Here is a 15,097-nt window from a genome sequence, read left to right as displayed (position 1 = left end):
GCATTTGGATGGTAAGAGACATGTTCCCACAAAAAATAATTTCAGGCAGGGGTGACATCTCCTGGCCACCAGGAAGTCCTGATCTCACTCTAGAAAACTCCTTTTTGTGGTGTTACCTTAAGAAAAGAGTATACTTTTATAATCCAACAACCATGCAGCAACTGAAGCTGAACATTCGGTAAAAAATGGAAAATAAGTTTCGAGGTAATTCTAACGAACGCATTTCAAGATTTTGATGCATGTTGATCGAATGTTGTAAGCGTCAAGGAAATCTCCTGGACGATGTAATTTAATAAAGGTAAATTTAAAAACAAATTTCATTTCATTTTCTATGAATTGTAATGAATAAAGTTCTACAAAATTACACAGAATTTTTTTCCTTGAATTTTCAAAAGTGAATTTCTTTCTGGGCCGTCCTGGATGTAGATTATAAATTGTATCCTACTAACCACTATGAACTGTAAAATTGTTTGAAATAAACGTCATTATTATTATTATTCCTTTATTCTTCTTACTTTCTTATTTTTATTTTTTTCTTTTAACAATGTACCTAATTATTATCAAAAAATAAAAATACATTATAAAAACAAAAATCTTAAAAATAGTTAACCCGCTGGCAGCGGAGCAGGGCCCAGGCTACCGGTGGTCAGGGTCACAGGCTGAGGAGAGGAACCTCCGGACAATGCGTGCCGTGCTGAGGATCACCGCCTTTTGAATCTGACCCTTGAGCCAACCATCTAGCGAGAGCTTCTTTAGATGTTGGTCGAAGCTCTTCGCTGTTAGCCCGTTCGCCGACACAACTATCGGGACAATGATCGTCGAGTCAACATCCCACATGGCGGTCACCTCGTGGGCCAAGTCAAGGTATTTGCTTTGTTTTTCCTTTTCGGCCTTCACGAGGTTTTCGTCATGCGGGATGATGATGTCAACGAGCACTGCCCGACGTTGGGATCGATCAACCACCACAATATCAGGTTTATTACAGACAATAGTCCTGTCTGTGATGATAGACCGATCCCAATAGAGCAATGCATGACCATTTTTAAGAACTGGCACCGGCTGGTACTGGTAATATGGCGACTCAGATTCAAGAAGGCCGTACTGAAGAGCAAGTTGCTGGTGGATAATTCTGGCTACTAGGTTATGCCTGTGCAAATACTCACCATTAGCAAGATGCGAACAACCAGAAATTATATGCCTGAGTGACTCTCCGGGACGGTGGCATGCTCGACAATTATTATTATTATTACTACCACATAATGAGTGAAAATTGGTAAAGGTCGCCGGAAGTACTTGGATGCGGGAAGGGCAGGACCGGCCGTTGTGAAAATTTTTGAAGGATGCCTTTGTCCAACAGTGGATGTGATTTAGCTGAAATCACGGGCTGAAATGATGAATGTCTTAGACCCGATTCGACCAAACTTTTATCCGAGAATAACTCATGGCATAACTGGGACATTGACAGTTTCAGTATGAGAAATATGTCATAACTGACATTTTATTCTGCGATTAATATTTAATCTTGTTTGGTCGAATCCACCCTTAGTAAGATAAAAGTTTAAGGCAAAAATCAAAACTTAGTAGACATCTTGCACAAAAATCAAACTTCATCTTACAAAGTTAGCGGCTAAACTGAAATGTGCAGTGGATAATTGAATCCCCACAAACCTTAATGTTACAAATACTCGTCAGAGCTAGACAAAGCCGTAAATTTTATTGCGTCCATCTAAGAGCAAGATAAAAATAAAACCGCTCTTACATTGTCAGATTACGGTGCAGAAACTAAGTTGAAGTATTTAATTTGAAGAATAGCGTCAAGATGGTCATCTTACTTTTTATTGACAATTATACCTGATCGTCGGTCTACCTAGTAGGAGATCTGCCCACACTGCGTCTTCCGGTCCGTAGTCGCCACTTGAGAACATTTCTGCCCCAAAGAAATGTTCTTTCTTCGAGCTATGTGCCCCGCCCACTGCCATTTAATTTACCACTTAATTCTGCGGGCTATGTCGGTATTTTTGGTTTTTCTGCATAAAATACTAAATACAACATTAGACACTAGCCCTCATATTATTAATAAAAGTTACGCCCTAGTTGAACTCTGGCTTAAATTGTGATTTTGGATTGTAAATGACATTTTAATCCATAGTTCATCCGAGGCGTAACTTTTTAATAATAAGAGGGTAGGGTTGTTGTAATCATTGAGGGAGACGAATATACTAAACTAAACGCTATAATACATTATCTTCAGGTTGATGTAAGCTTCCCGACAGATAATGTTATTAACATTATGAGCCTCGAGGGCGGTGAATTAGAAGAGTTCCGGAGACTATATAAAATTACGAGGGTCATCGGTCAACTAACTAGGGTCCCGTCGGTGTTTAGGAGAGATAGAAAAACGGTTTCTGTAATAGAAAAGTCACTAGGGGTTCAGTTTGATCTCAAACCAAGTTTCGCCCTCATCATCTTGAAGGTTGGTAATAAAAAAATATTTTACAATTATTATTCCCCGTAATTAATTTGATGCTTTTTTGTCACAAAAAGGTGACATAGATATGGTCGTACACTACAAACATTGCACAATAGTTATAGTAGTTAGGTACAATTTGACCACTAGAAGAATTAAATTGCTTTATTCAGAGCACATGTCAATGATAAATTGTAACATTTAAATCAATAATCAAAAATGTATAATCGACTTTATGTTAAGAGAGAGTATGAAGCAATCGAAAACAAAGTTAACCCATGCAATGGCCATACATTACTGGAGTTACTTCATTCACATTAGCTTTACAACACTTAAAAGTAATTAAAAGTAATTTACGGGCAGTGCTTGGAAAATTTATTTTTTATTAGCATAACAGGACATTTATACGAGTATAAAAATAAAATAAAATGCTACTATCGTTGAGGATTAACGTACCGTATGCAAATATTATAAAGAGGAAAACATTTTATGTTTGCATTGCTATTACTTACTACTGGGCTGATTTAAGGATTTTTTTTCTGGTTAACATAGGTATATTGTGTGAACCCGGGGCAGGTCGTTTCTTATGTATTCCGTAGAGCACCCGCCAAAATAGCATGAACAGCACCTTCCCTATTCCACTTGACGATCTTATAAAGACGTGAAGAGTCATCTTTAACAATTACGGAACCAAGATAAAAGAGAGTGATCGCATTAACCAACTTTTTATGCGGACCACAAACTGTGGGCCTTTACGGTGATGTTTGCAGCAATAGTAAACTTGTCTATGGCCCTCCATAAATAATTCTTTTAACGGTGTCGTTCGCACGCCCGGGCGTTGTATACGGGCGGTTTTTTGACGCAAACAGTGCTGAAATACTGAGTTTGCGGGGATTAGCTTTGAAAGTCAAATGAGGCGGTATTTATTTCTAGCGTTGGGTAAAGCTAAGCTGCTCGTGGAATGTTTAGGCCATTGGTGTGATCCATAAAGCTGACTTATGATTCAATTTTGACATCGTAAATGAATCAAAAATGATGGCTTGGTGACGACTAGGTATCGGACCGGGTTTTTATTGGCGGTCAAGCTGTAAATCCTGGCTACATAGGAGTTGCAGCGCTGGGAACGAGAGGTGATTACAGCCTAGGCCAGGGATTTGAATCCCATTGGGGGATTCTATTGTTTAAAAAAGTTTTTTTTGTCAACTATTTATTTAGTCGCAGTAGTATAAGATTTTGTAAAACTTTATAAGCTCTTTTACTATCTAAACTACTTCTCTATCAAAATTCGCTTTCTAAATCTAATCTCAAAATACATAAATGACTTTATCTTTTGCTGTCGTCAATTTGTGTACACTATCGATGCAACCGAATAGTACCACTAAACCCCTATCACAATAGCTTTCAATATGACTATTGCATCCATCACTGGCCCATAAACACGGTCGTCACAGTGATTTGTATTGCCGCAGTAATAGATGCACTATGCCCAAAATGATCGTAATAGATCCTTTCAAAACAATCGGGACATTTTTAGTCTCTACTATAGGAACACGACTCTAAAAATTCATCATCATTATCTCAGGTATAGGACGTCCACTGCTGAACATAGGCCTCCCCCAATGCTTTGCATGTTGCCCGGTTGGTAGCGGCCTGCGTCCAGCGCCTTCCTGCTACATTTACGATGTCGTCGGTCCACCTTGTGGGTGGACATCCCACGTTGCGTTTACCGGTACGTGGTCTCCACTCCAGAACCTTGGGTACGGGAGGCCTAATGTTCGCATATTTGCCTTTCACGACATCCAAGAAAACGTAAACTAACTGTGGTTATATTTTATTCGTCTCGCAATGAAAATTGAGCAATTATCTAAAACTTTACGTCTTTCTTATCAAGCAATTGTAAATTGTTTACGTTAATAACCAGCATTACTGCTGAAGGAATCTCCACTTAAGCCGTTATCTCGGGAAGTGGTGAAATCATTTACCCCGCTTATCTAATAAGATATAACGGAATCTCATGAATAAATAACGCGGGGTTGCCAGTGACGGAAGTAAATTTGGGGAAAATAGTAATTGTTAAGTGTGAATAACAAGTTTATCTTTAAATAAACAATTAAATAGATTTGTTTAACTGTTTTACTAACTAATTATTCTTTTCCGATCATGTCGGTTCATTCTTCTGCGATTTTTAAAACTAATTCAATTAAACAATATCTAACAAAGTACAGTGCTTAAAATATAAATCACGGATTTTACAGAAATAAAATTTTTTCCTGCAAAAAAAAACGCTTTCACAAACTTCAACTGTTTTGAATATCGAGAGGCTCTTTGGTTACTAGTATACTGGTATAATAGGGGTCCATATTGGCTCACCTAAAGTTATTTACCCGAAATTGTTCTTCCTAACGATTTTAAATCCGAATGATCACTCTTCCTAAAATTTTTCCTCCTAAAGTTTTCATTCATACTATTTGTAGTGCTACCGGCGATGTTCATAGCACTCATGTTTCCGAAAATTTTAATTAATAATATCATTTATGTAAATATATTTAAACTCCTACTGTTTTTTATCATAACACTTTTATCCCTAAACATTACCATAATATTTTCACTCATACCATAGAATAATAATAAATACTACGTACAGAAGTACGTTCTTCGCGAATAAAACGTAAGGCCACAGTTCTAACCTAACCTAAACCAATAATAATGAATAGACCGATTCGTTTCTGGAACTTGACTGAATGACTGGAGCGCCCAAAAGTTGGTTCTGGAACATTCTGCGTTATCAGCAAGAAGCGTTATTGCTTTATGAATCGCCGTCCATTAGCGGTATTGCGATTGTGCGTCTCCACAGTGTTTACGTCTACCCTAATAAATTGTGAATGACCATGTGTCAGGGCGGACTGCGCGTTTTTAAAAACGCTCGCGCACAGAAAAGTGAAACATCACTCATCGCCATTTTAGCCTTAGAACGTCCAACGCTGAAAGAAAGAAAGAAAGAAAGATACATTTATTACAACGGACATCACACAAATACAGGCAATTACATAGACATGACAGTGGCACATAATAATAAAAGAAGAAAAAATAAAAACAAGAGCAAACTGAGCAGTGCCACCCATTCACCAACAAGATGCCCACTGCAACGGGACCCCACTCAGCATATGCCGTGGCCCACGGTGACGAAGGCCACGGCGCTAGTTTTCAGTGTGCCCCATGCCGAGTGAGGGTCACGGACCGTTGGTAAAATAAATAAAATAGTAAGCTGCATAAAATTGTCTAGATAAACATACATAAATAGTAATATTAGTGCACAGATAAATACAAAAGGCGGGAAATCGGTAAGGATGATAAGACTACGTCTATTAAAAATACTAATGAAAAGATAAAACTGTTTGTGTAGTAATGGTGAAGTAATATTGTGTTAATGTGTAATATTCGTAAAGAATGACATAATTACGCGTTGTTGAGTGTCTCGACGCCCGCAAACCCGCAACGCTGAACATACTATGTACCCACTAGGCTCATCATTTCAGTCACAGGACGTCCACTGCTGAACATAGGCTACCCCAAAGATTTCCAGATTGGCCAGTTGGTAGCGTCCTGCATTTAGTGCCTACCTGCAACCTTTAGGAGGTCTTCTATAGATGGATATATCCACCTTATATTGAAAAACGCTTCGTTCGTTCGTTCGTTCATTTCAGCCGAAAGACGTCCACTGCTGGACAAAGGCCTCCCCCAAGGACTTCCACATAGACCGGTCCTGCGCCGCTCGCATCCAGGCACCTCCCGCAACCTTCACCAGATCGGCTGTCCACCTAGTGGGAGGCCTGCCCTCGCTACGTCTTTCGGCTCGCGGTCGCCAATCAAGAACTGTCCTGCACTTACATAATAGGAGACCTTATTTTGTACTTATCAAGACATTTTAAAAAGATTTTTTTAAATTTTCAATGTTGGGACGAGAACACAGTGAATGAGAATTTAATGAAGATGGTTAAACCAATTCATTCAAGAATTCTACTCAGCAAAATCGAACTGCCTAAGGCAAGAATTGAACCCACGACCTTCCGCTTGCCGGGCGACTGCTCTTCCAACTGAGCTACTTAGACACTGGATTCAATTCCCGCCTTAGACAGTTCGATTTTTTCAAGTTATTTATAATTTTCAAATTAATTTGAGATGCGACTCTTAACGCTTAAAAATTACATAAATTGTACAGTTCTTTTACAATATTATGTCTGCGAGGTAATTTTTAAAGGTTTAAAACAACCAGTTTAAATATAAAGGTTACTTAATGTGAAACACTAAGAAAACACAATTTAAAAACCAATTACTACTTCTCGTCGCCACAAAGGCAGGAATAATGGCATTTAATAGTGCTCTGCTATCTTAGGAGGCAAGATTAAAATTCTCAAACTAATTTTCTTGTTTAAAATATTAAATTATTAATATCGTAGCTGAGTTTGGGGGTGTTTGGGTATTAAAGATCAGAAGGAAAAATTAAACAAGCCATGCATTTACTTTAGATCAGTGGAAAATTACAGCTTTCCCAGTTTTATTTATTAGTGAAAAATATCTAAACATCATGCAAGTCAATCATCTTGGTTAAAGCACCGTCTTGAAAAGCTCTTTTCCATTGGAAAAGTGGAAGTACCTTCATTAAAAACTAACCCATAAAAAGGACAAAGCCACACCACTAACAAAACCACCAAAAAAAAAAAATGTTTTTATTTGGTTTTCAGTAATACAGGGTGTTAGGTAAATGGGTATATGAGCCGACACTAACCCATGTTAACATGGTCATATAAATGGTATGGTGAAGTCAGAAATTTGATGTCATCGTTTAATTTTTTTAAATTTTCATACAAAATAAATTTTATTAAATCCGATTTGTATGAAAATAAAATAATTATTATCCTGCTTTCGCCTCCGAGATTTATTTTACCATGTAGTACCCCTGTACGACAACCCAATCCGCACACAATATTCAGCGTAGTAGTATTAAAAAACAANATTTTTTTTAATTTTCATACAAAATAAATTTTATTAAATCCGATTTGTATGAAAATAAAATAATTAAAATGAAGATATCAATTTTCTGACTTCACCATACCATTTATACGACTATGTTAACATGGTCTAGTGTCGGCTCATATACCTATTTACTTAACACCCTGTATAAAATAGGTAATTTAAGCTATAGGGTTTCATATCGGGGTTACAATAGAGTTATATTGGGCTATACCACCCCACCAACTGTTAGCACCTTCATATGACTTTAGGTTCTTAAAATTGTCTTATAAAACTCCTGTAGCACTAATTTCTTATCACCAAAATATAAGTGAGGATCTGTGACCCACTTATTTTAGCGAATTAACGCCCGTATTCACAAACATGACTATAGCTATAGGGTCTCACAGTGCGCGTGGACGCACAAGGTCACACACGAACCAATCACAGAACACTAATCAACGCTGTGCGTTCGATTTGCTGCTTTACTTAATCAAGCATCGTTTGTGAATACGGGTGTTCGTTCGTTCGTTTCAGCCGAAAGACGTCCACTGCTGGACAAAAGCCTCCCCCAAGAATTTCCACAAAGACCGGCCCTGCGCCGCTTGCATCCAGGCACCTCCCGCGACCTTCACCAGAATACGGGTGTATGCCCGTTTTCACCATCAATCCCTAATTATTAAGTGACCCCTTTAAAAACAAAATTCCTGTTATGTGTTACCATAGGGGTCACTTAAAATTAGGGATTGATGGTGAAAATGGGCTTAAGTCTATCTATTTATAATGCCTCTGTCAGAATATACAGCCTCCATGGCAACCGCCAATCGAACTCCACAAGTTTGCGAGCCCGAAGGCTAACTGTCCGGAGACTCCGGTTTAATCAGGGGCAAATAGGAGCAGTTCCAAGTTTGAATATCCCTGCCCCTACATAATGTTTAAGTTTGCAGTAATTGATACTCGATGTGACGTTTCAATTATTTTGCGAGACTTGTGATATAGGGTTAGTCTACAGCGGCTACTCATAGGTAAAATAAACATTGATTAAAATATATAATATTTTATGTCTTGGTAGCTAGTTAGCAACTTACATCCTAATTTAATAGGGACCCATATTGACACTTTGGTTGACTGGTATAGAATGCTAGCTGGCATTAAGTCCGCCATTGTACAATGATTATGTGCAAGAAATTAATAAATAATAATAATAAATGTATTTTCAGTTAGTATTTCTATTTTTCTTAATTTACTATTTAATTAATATAAGTTACTTATAATGGCACATTATTCAGATGGCATGCCGGCCCCTAAATAAAACACTTACAGACAAATATCCGATATTTTTTGACAATTATTAAAACAAGTCCATGTATAATTGAATTCCAAAGAAGCACAATATCATTGAATTAAGATATCACACGACTGCGTAAACGCAATTATCTCGAGAACATTAACCAACACTTTACGCGATAGTTTCGTAATTAAAATCCCCTAAGCAAAACTCCCTAACACCCATACATGATACGATCGCAGCGCCCTTAAGATAATGAGCGAACGAGCAAGCGATAAGGGTTCGCGCACACAGAATATTTCTTTTCGTCTTAGTAGAGATTCAGGATAGCTACAAGTACTAAATTGTGTGGTGTTAATTTATTTATTTATTTAAAGGCACAACCACAGAATACAATTCAATAAAATTACAATGATAACTTAACTAGGTTTCACATTTAAATTATATTCCTATGAATGTTGCACACAGCAAACAGCACACAGTTTCCTGCTGTCAAACGCAGAGACTTCCTATAACTAGATGGAGTATCAATAAAGTCGCAATATCGTTGATCACAACATCAATATTATCACCCAGAGTAGAGCCGAAATTAATAGATCAAGGCGCATTTTACCTTTTTGAATGGACTTGGGTAGGTATGATTAAAAAGTTTCATGATCAGGAAACTGGCATGACCTAGAACAAAAATGCGTTATGAAAACAGAATATTGGATGCAAAGACGATACCATTTAATACCTTATAAAATGAGATTTGGAATGACTCTATTCGCTAAGAAATTTTAATAACGAATGAAAATAGGTTTTAAAAACTCTTTTTTATTCTTAGTTTATCATTTATGTCGGGCGGATTGCAAAAAGTATAAAGTGTACGAAAACCCTAAAACGATTTAGGTGTTCCACACTCGTGTAATTATCATAGACACACATTACGTTTACACACATTTATTAATTCAAAGAAAACGAGCGTACATCTCGCTCAGTGATTTCGCAGCAATTATAAATCCAAACGTCTTACGCAAACAGCCTCGTTCGAGTTTGTTTCATTGTGAGATTTAGGTGTTTATGGATAGAAATTAATTTAGAACGTTTTGCCTTAATTTTATTATAAACTATCTTGGTTTCTATTGAAATAACTTAGACCACATCACTAGTTTGTGACTAATAAGACGCCATAGGTGTCTGACATGGCTTAATTAATATCAGACTGAAGTCTAGCCTTCGAAGTTCGGAATAAAATGTATTTATGGATATCAATAATAGTAAGATTACTATGTGCTATCTAAAATGGAAACCCTTCAAATCCGTTGGAACTTTTTTATTTCTCGATTTATCTTCACCTGTTACAAAAAAATAAAAACTGAAATATCTTCATTATTTGAAAATCTATTGATGAAAATACTGCTATTATACCTGCCAATCACAGGCATTCTATTATTTACTTGAACTCAGTTCAGAATCAAATCCAGTCCAGTTTGCTATTTCGTATACCAGTTTCTATGCTTTACCCACCTAAAAAGTTTGAAGGACGGAAATAAATAAATTTTAATTACTTACATAAGTAAATTGTTGAGTTTATTTTTCGTGAAATCCCCAGTAATGAGGTTCATTAAGTTCATTCGACGACTCCAATTAAGCTACTTTTTGTTTAAGCTCTAATTATTTCGAGAACTTTCGCTCTAAGTTTGTAACAAGCCAATTTTTGTTGAACATTTTCGATTCTTTCAAACCCATTTAATGATCTTGTTATGGCAGACGTTCCAGTTGTTTTTCTATTGGACATTGATTGTCTTGCTTTTGAATGTAGATAGGATTACGAGATTAATTGCCGTAGCAAATTTAGAAAGTCTAATTATCTCTCAATAGAAGATACCAATTTAATGATAAAATCATGGTTTAGTTTAGTACGAGTAAATTCACGCTACATAATACAATTAGATAACCCGAAGACTACAGATCTTTTGTTGGCAGATACTTTGGTTTGGTCTGTTAATCAGTCTGGAAAGTAACGCAAATTACAGCGATTTGGTATCGGCCGATTCCTCATACAAATTAGATGCCAAACTATCGTCCGACTAAAAGTTTTTCGTCTGTGGAGAGTCTTAATTACAGTCGTCTTCTTAATTTACACCACAACTATTTTTTTAAATCGCACCTATCGCTCCTTCACAGATGCCATAACTTTAAGCTAGATATTTATCGTTTGTACCTAGGCATAATCCAAACAAATTAGTAAAACCTTCGTCACTTTTACTTCAAAAATACATAACAAAGTGCAAAATACGTCGTCGCAGCAATTTCCTACAAAAACATTCCTATTCCTATGCCTGAGAGCTTCAAAGTGCATTCCACATTTTGGATGGATACTAAGAGCTGTATACAGTCAGCGTCAGATAGTTGGAGACACCTAACCAAAAAGATCGCATAGGTACCGTCTTTGTTCCAATTGGAATAAGGTTGTGTTATCAACATTTTGACCGCTTTGGGTATCACCAACTTTGACGGTGGCTGTACACACAACGGCACATCGAACTTAACATTCTGGAGTCTTCTTCTTATTATTATTCATTTTGCTCTCGGCAGAGCGGTCGTGGTCACGTTGAGGCGTTGTTCACATCGGTTGTAGAGGCAGATACCTACAACTCTTTGCACGATCTCCCGCCATCTCTCTCTGTTGGCAGACTGTCTGGTGCAGTCATATACGCCGTTTCCCACAGTTTCCCATTGCCGATTTCACTTGATCAGTCCAGCGCTTTAGTGACCTGCCACGCGAGTCACGCGAGTAAGTAGTTGTCAGAGATGATAGTGTAATGCTATTTGCTGTGCTAAAATGCTTTTCACTGTACCACGTGAGAAAGAAGGTCACTAAGGCCAGTCCCATAAATCAAGGGAATCCTAAAACACGTTTTGCGCATGTTTTCAATGCAGGCTCGATTTCACGCCACGCCGCTCGAAAAGCACGAAAGTTTAGACCAGGAGCTTTGAACTTTTGACTGCGGTCGTGTGCTTTTTGTTGGAAGCTCTAGCGAAGCTTCCTACGCTACGGAATCGAACTTGAAAATTCAATAGCGGATTCTTCGTATTACGGCGTTTCATCAATTTGATAACAACGGCAGAGTTTTGCGGCTTTTACTAAGAAATATTTTTATTCTTCTGATCATAAATGAAAAGAGGAATCTAGAATTTACTTAAAATGTTAAACATTTTATTCAGTGTGGACTAATATTTTGGCACTTATGAATAAATAATAATTAATGCAAGTTATTGGATTATTCATCGACAGACCATACAATTAAACGTTTTTGTTGGGCTTTGTCTATTTCATCATTGTATTATTGACCGCTATCCAAATAATTATTTTAACATAAATGAGATTTGATACCACGAAAATTATGAATAATTTAACGTCACATTGCAACAAAATTCGAAAGAGACAGAAATTCTCATCGAATACATTCTATAAATTAAAATTGGTGAATGTAAACATTATTGTAGACACGTATTTTTCACAATAAATCATTTAAGAGACAGCAATAAGCCACAGTGTGCATTACTAGTCTAATCAAGCCGTAATAACAAGTTGTCAGCGTCGGCCCCTGGGTAATTGGTCATAGGCGGTGTCAAGTTATAGCACTAGTTAATCCAGCCACAGTGTAGGAATATGAAGAAGGGGTTGGGCGTCACGTTTGACGTCACAGTCATCATCATCATCATCATCTTAGCCATATGCTGAATATAGGCTTCCCCCAATGCTTTCCATGTTGCCCGGTTGGTAGCGGCCTACGTCATTAGTACAGTGGGACGATTATGCCCCAGATAGTTACAAGGGCGCATGTAAAAAGAAATAAAAATAGTGATGAGAAAGCTTCAAATGATTTAAATGGCTAATTCTTCCCTATCCTTCAGTTTACCCATATCCGAAAAACATTTAAGACATTATCATCATTTCAGCAACAGAACGTGGATTGCTGAACATAAGTAGGCCTCCCTTCCTCTCCTTTCTAATATCGGAGGCGGATTATGTTTTCCTTGTCACTCGTATACTCGACGTAGGAATAGTCTTATTCCTTTTTTTAGGTTTTACTTGACAGTGATCAAAACACTAATCGCATACAAACTAATCTCTATATTATATACAAAAGTTTGTGAAACTCACTGGCAAAGCTAGAAGGGCTATTTTAATTTATCTATACCTACTTAACTAGCTAGGCCCTAGAACAACAACAAAGCCCATTGAGTAAAGGAGAGAAATCTCAAGAGAATGTTAAACAATGTTTTGGGACTTCAGAGAAATTAATTAGCAGTAAATAAGATGATTTTCATAAAACAGTCGACTTTTCGAAAATTGATAAAATTATAGCAAACAATACCTTTATGGATAAAATTCATCATACTTAATTATCCTCAGTTACACCATCTTAAATTAACCGTCACTTAAACTAAAAGCGGTGTCGTTGTGTGGAGTTTGAGATACTTTTGACGTTTGTTAAAGTTATAGTCAGACGCCCAACTCGGGGTTAGATCCGCTATTTGACAGGTATTTTAATTAATTCAGATCTTACAAGCATTAAATCTGGAAAAACTTCAATAGTATAATTAAAATACATAAAACCTACAGGATGATAATGCGTAAGAGTGTTAGCTAGTCTGTGGTGTGGTGCACAATAAATATTAAGAGCCTACTTATACTGAAGTACCTACCTACCTAAGTATCTCAAACTTGTATAGTAGTAAAGAGCATGAGCCTACTGAAATAAATTTAACTGTGTCAACTGTGACGAACGTTAGCTAATAACTAACAGTGACACTCAGACTTTGACGAGTGTATCCTTGGCATAAAGTTGTATTAGTTGAATGTATTGCCCTCAAACTAACGGTTAATTTTGTGTGGGTTAAAATGGCGGCTGTAAAATGTAGAGTACATTTTGTAAGCACCAAATTGTAATACTTAGATAACAAAAGAAACAAAAGTCAGACGTATAGATAATAATCAGGTCCATTGAGCAGACATTGTTCTCATGATTTTAACCTCAGTGGTAAAAAGTTGAATTTTGTCCACACACAAGGTAGACAAACGAGCTCTTACAGGTTCCAGAAAGGCGCTGGATGAAAGCCAACCAGTCAAGCTGTAAATCAGTGAAGTAGTCTTTATTCAGCTGTGGACCTCCTGTAGCTGAAAATACGAAGATGATGATGATGAATTCTATAAACTCCAAAGTCTTGGATTCACACAGTTAAAAATCTTTGAGATGGTCTCAAGTATTAGGATATTTCAGACTAGAACCATCCTCATCTTCATCACCATTTCAGCCATATGACGTCCACTGCTGAACATCATAGGGCTCCCATACAAAAATGTATAATCAGCTTTATTACTTTTCCTAGCGTATTTTTATTTATTTACACATTTTTAGGTTAATAGTCGGTATTCACTGTATGGTACGCAATCAAAGGGAAACGAGACATTATACTTAAGCAATAACATACTTTCATTTGTATTCAATTTTGTACCTTATGATATTGAAATAAGAGTGGCTATTTTTGATTCGGAATCTAATTTTTTCTCGTAACTGCACTGAGAAAGCTCCGGCACTGCACAGATTGCACAAGAATCCGGATTCTTAGAAATAAATATTTACACTTTTTATTTGTATACTCTGGTTTTGTTCAATGATATTAAACGCATCTCCGTTTAAAGTTTTATCTCATTAACATTTATAATTATAAATTTATTTTATATCATTAACATTTACAGCACTATTTAAAAAACAAAATGTTCCTTCGTTAGTTCGTTTCAGGAAAATGATGACGTCCACTACTAGATAGTAATTGGGAATTATTAATAATGCCTATTTACTGCTTATTATTTTTTCTGAAAGTACCAAAAACAAAATGTTCCATAACATTTTTATTTCGACAACCTTGTGATATTTACAGTATTTTCAACGTTAGTAGGTATTGCTACAAAATCAATCACTTTCCAAACATCAACCTAAAACAATCGCTTGTATTAATTATAAGAAAAAAACGCGTTAGAAAATCAAAAACAATAGATCAAAAGGGAGTGGCGACGTGAAAGAAACATTTTGTTGGCATCACTTAGAGGGAATTTTGTAAAAACACCAGCAATGAGCAAAAACAATGCCTTATTATATCATTACAGCCTACACAACCAACGATCGATTTTAGGCTCTAAGACATAGACGTAAGAACTGTTAACGGGAATTGTCAGACTCATTGAGAATCGTTCGGTACAAAATTATCTTTACCACTAATAAGGTTAATTTTCGCCTTAATGTTACAGCGAGAAGGCATTTTGTAATCGCAAATATAAG

The sequence above is a fragment of the Ostrinia furnacalis genome, unplaced genomic scaffold (genome assembly GCF_004193835.3).
Source record: "Ostrinia furnacalis isolate ACB-3 unplaced genomic scaffold, ASM419383v2 OfSCF7487, whole genome shotgun sequence".
NCBI classification, from domain to species: Eukaryota; Metazoa; Arthropoda; class Insecta; order Lepidoptera; family Crambidae; genus Ostrinia; species Ostrinia furnacalis.
Note: the sequence above shows the minus strand (reverse complement) of the source record.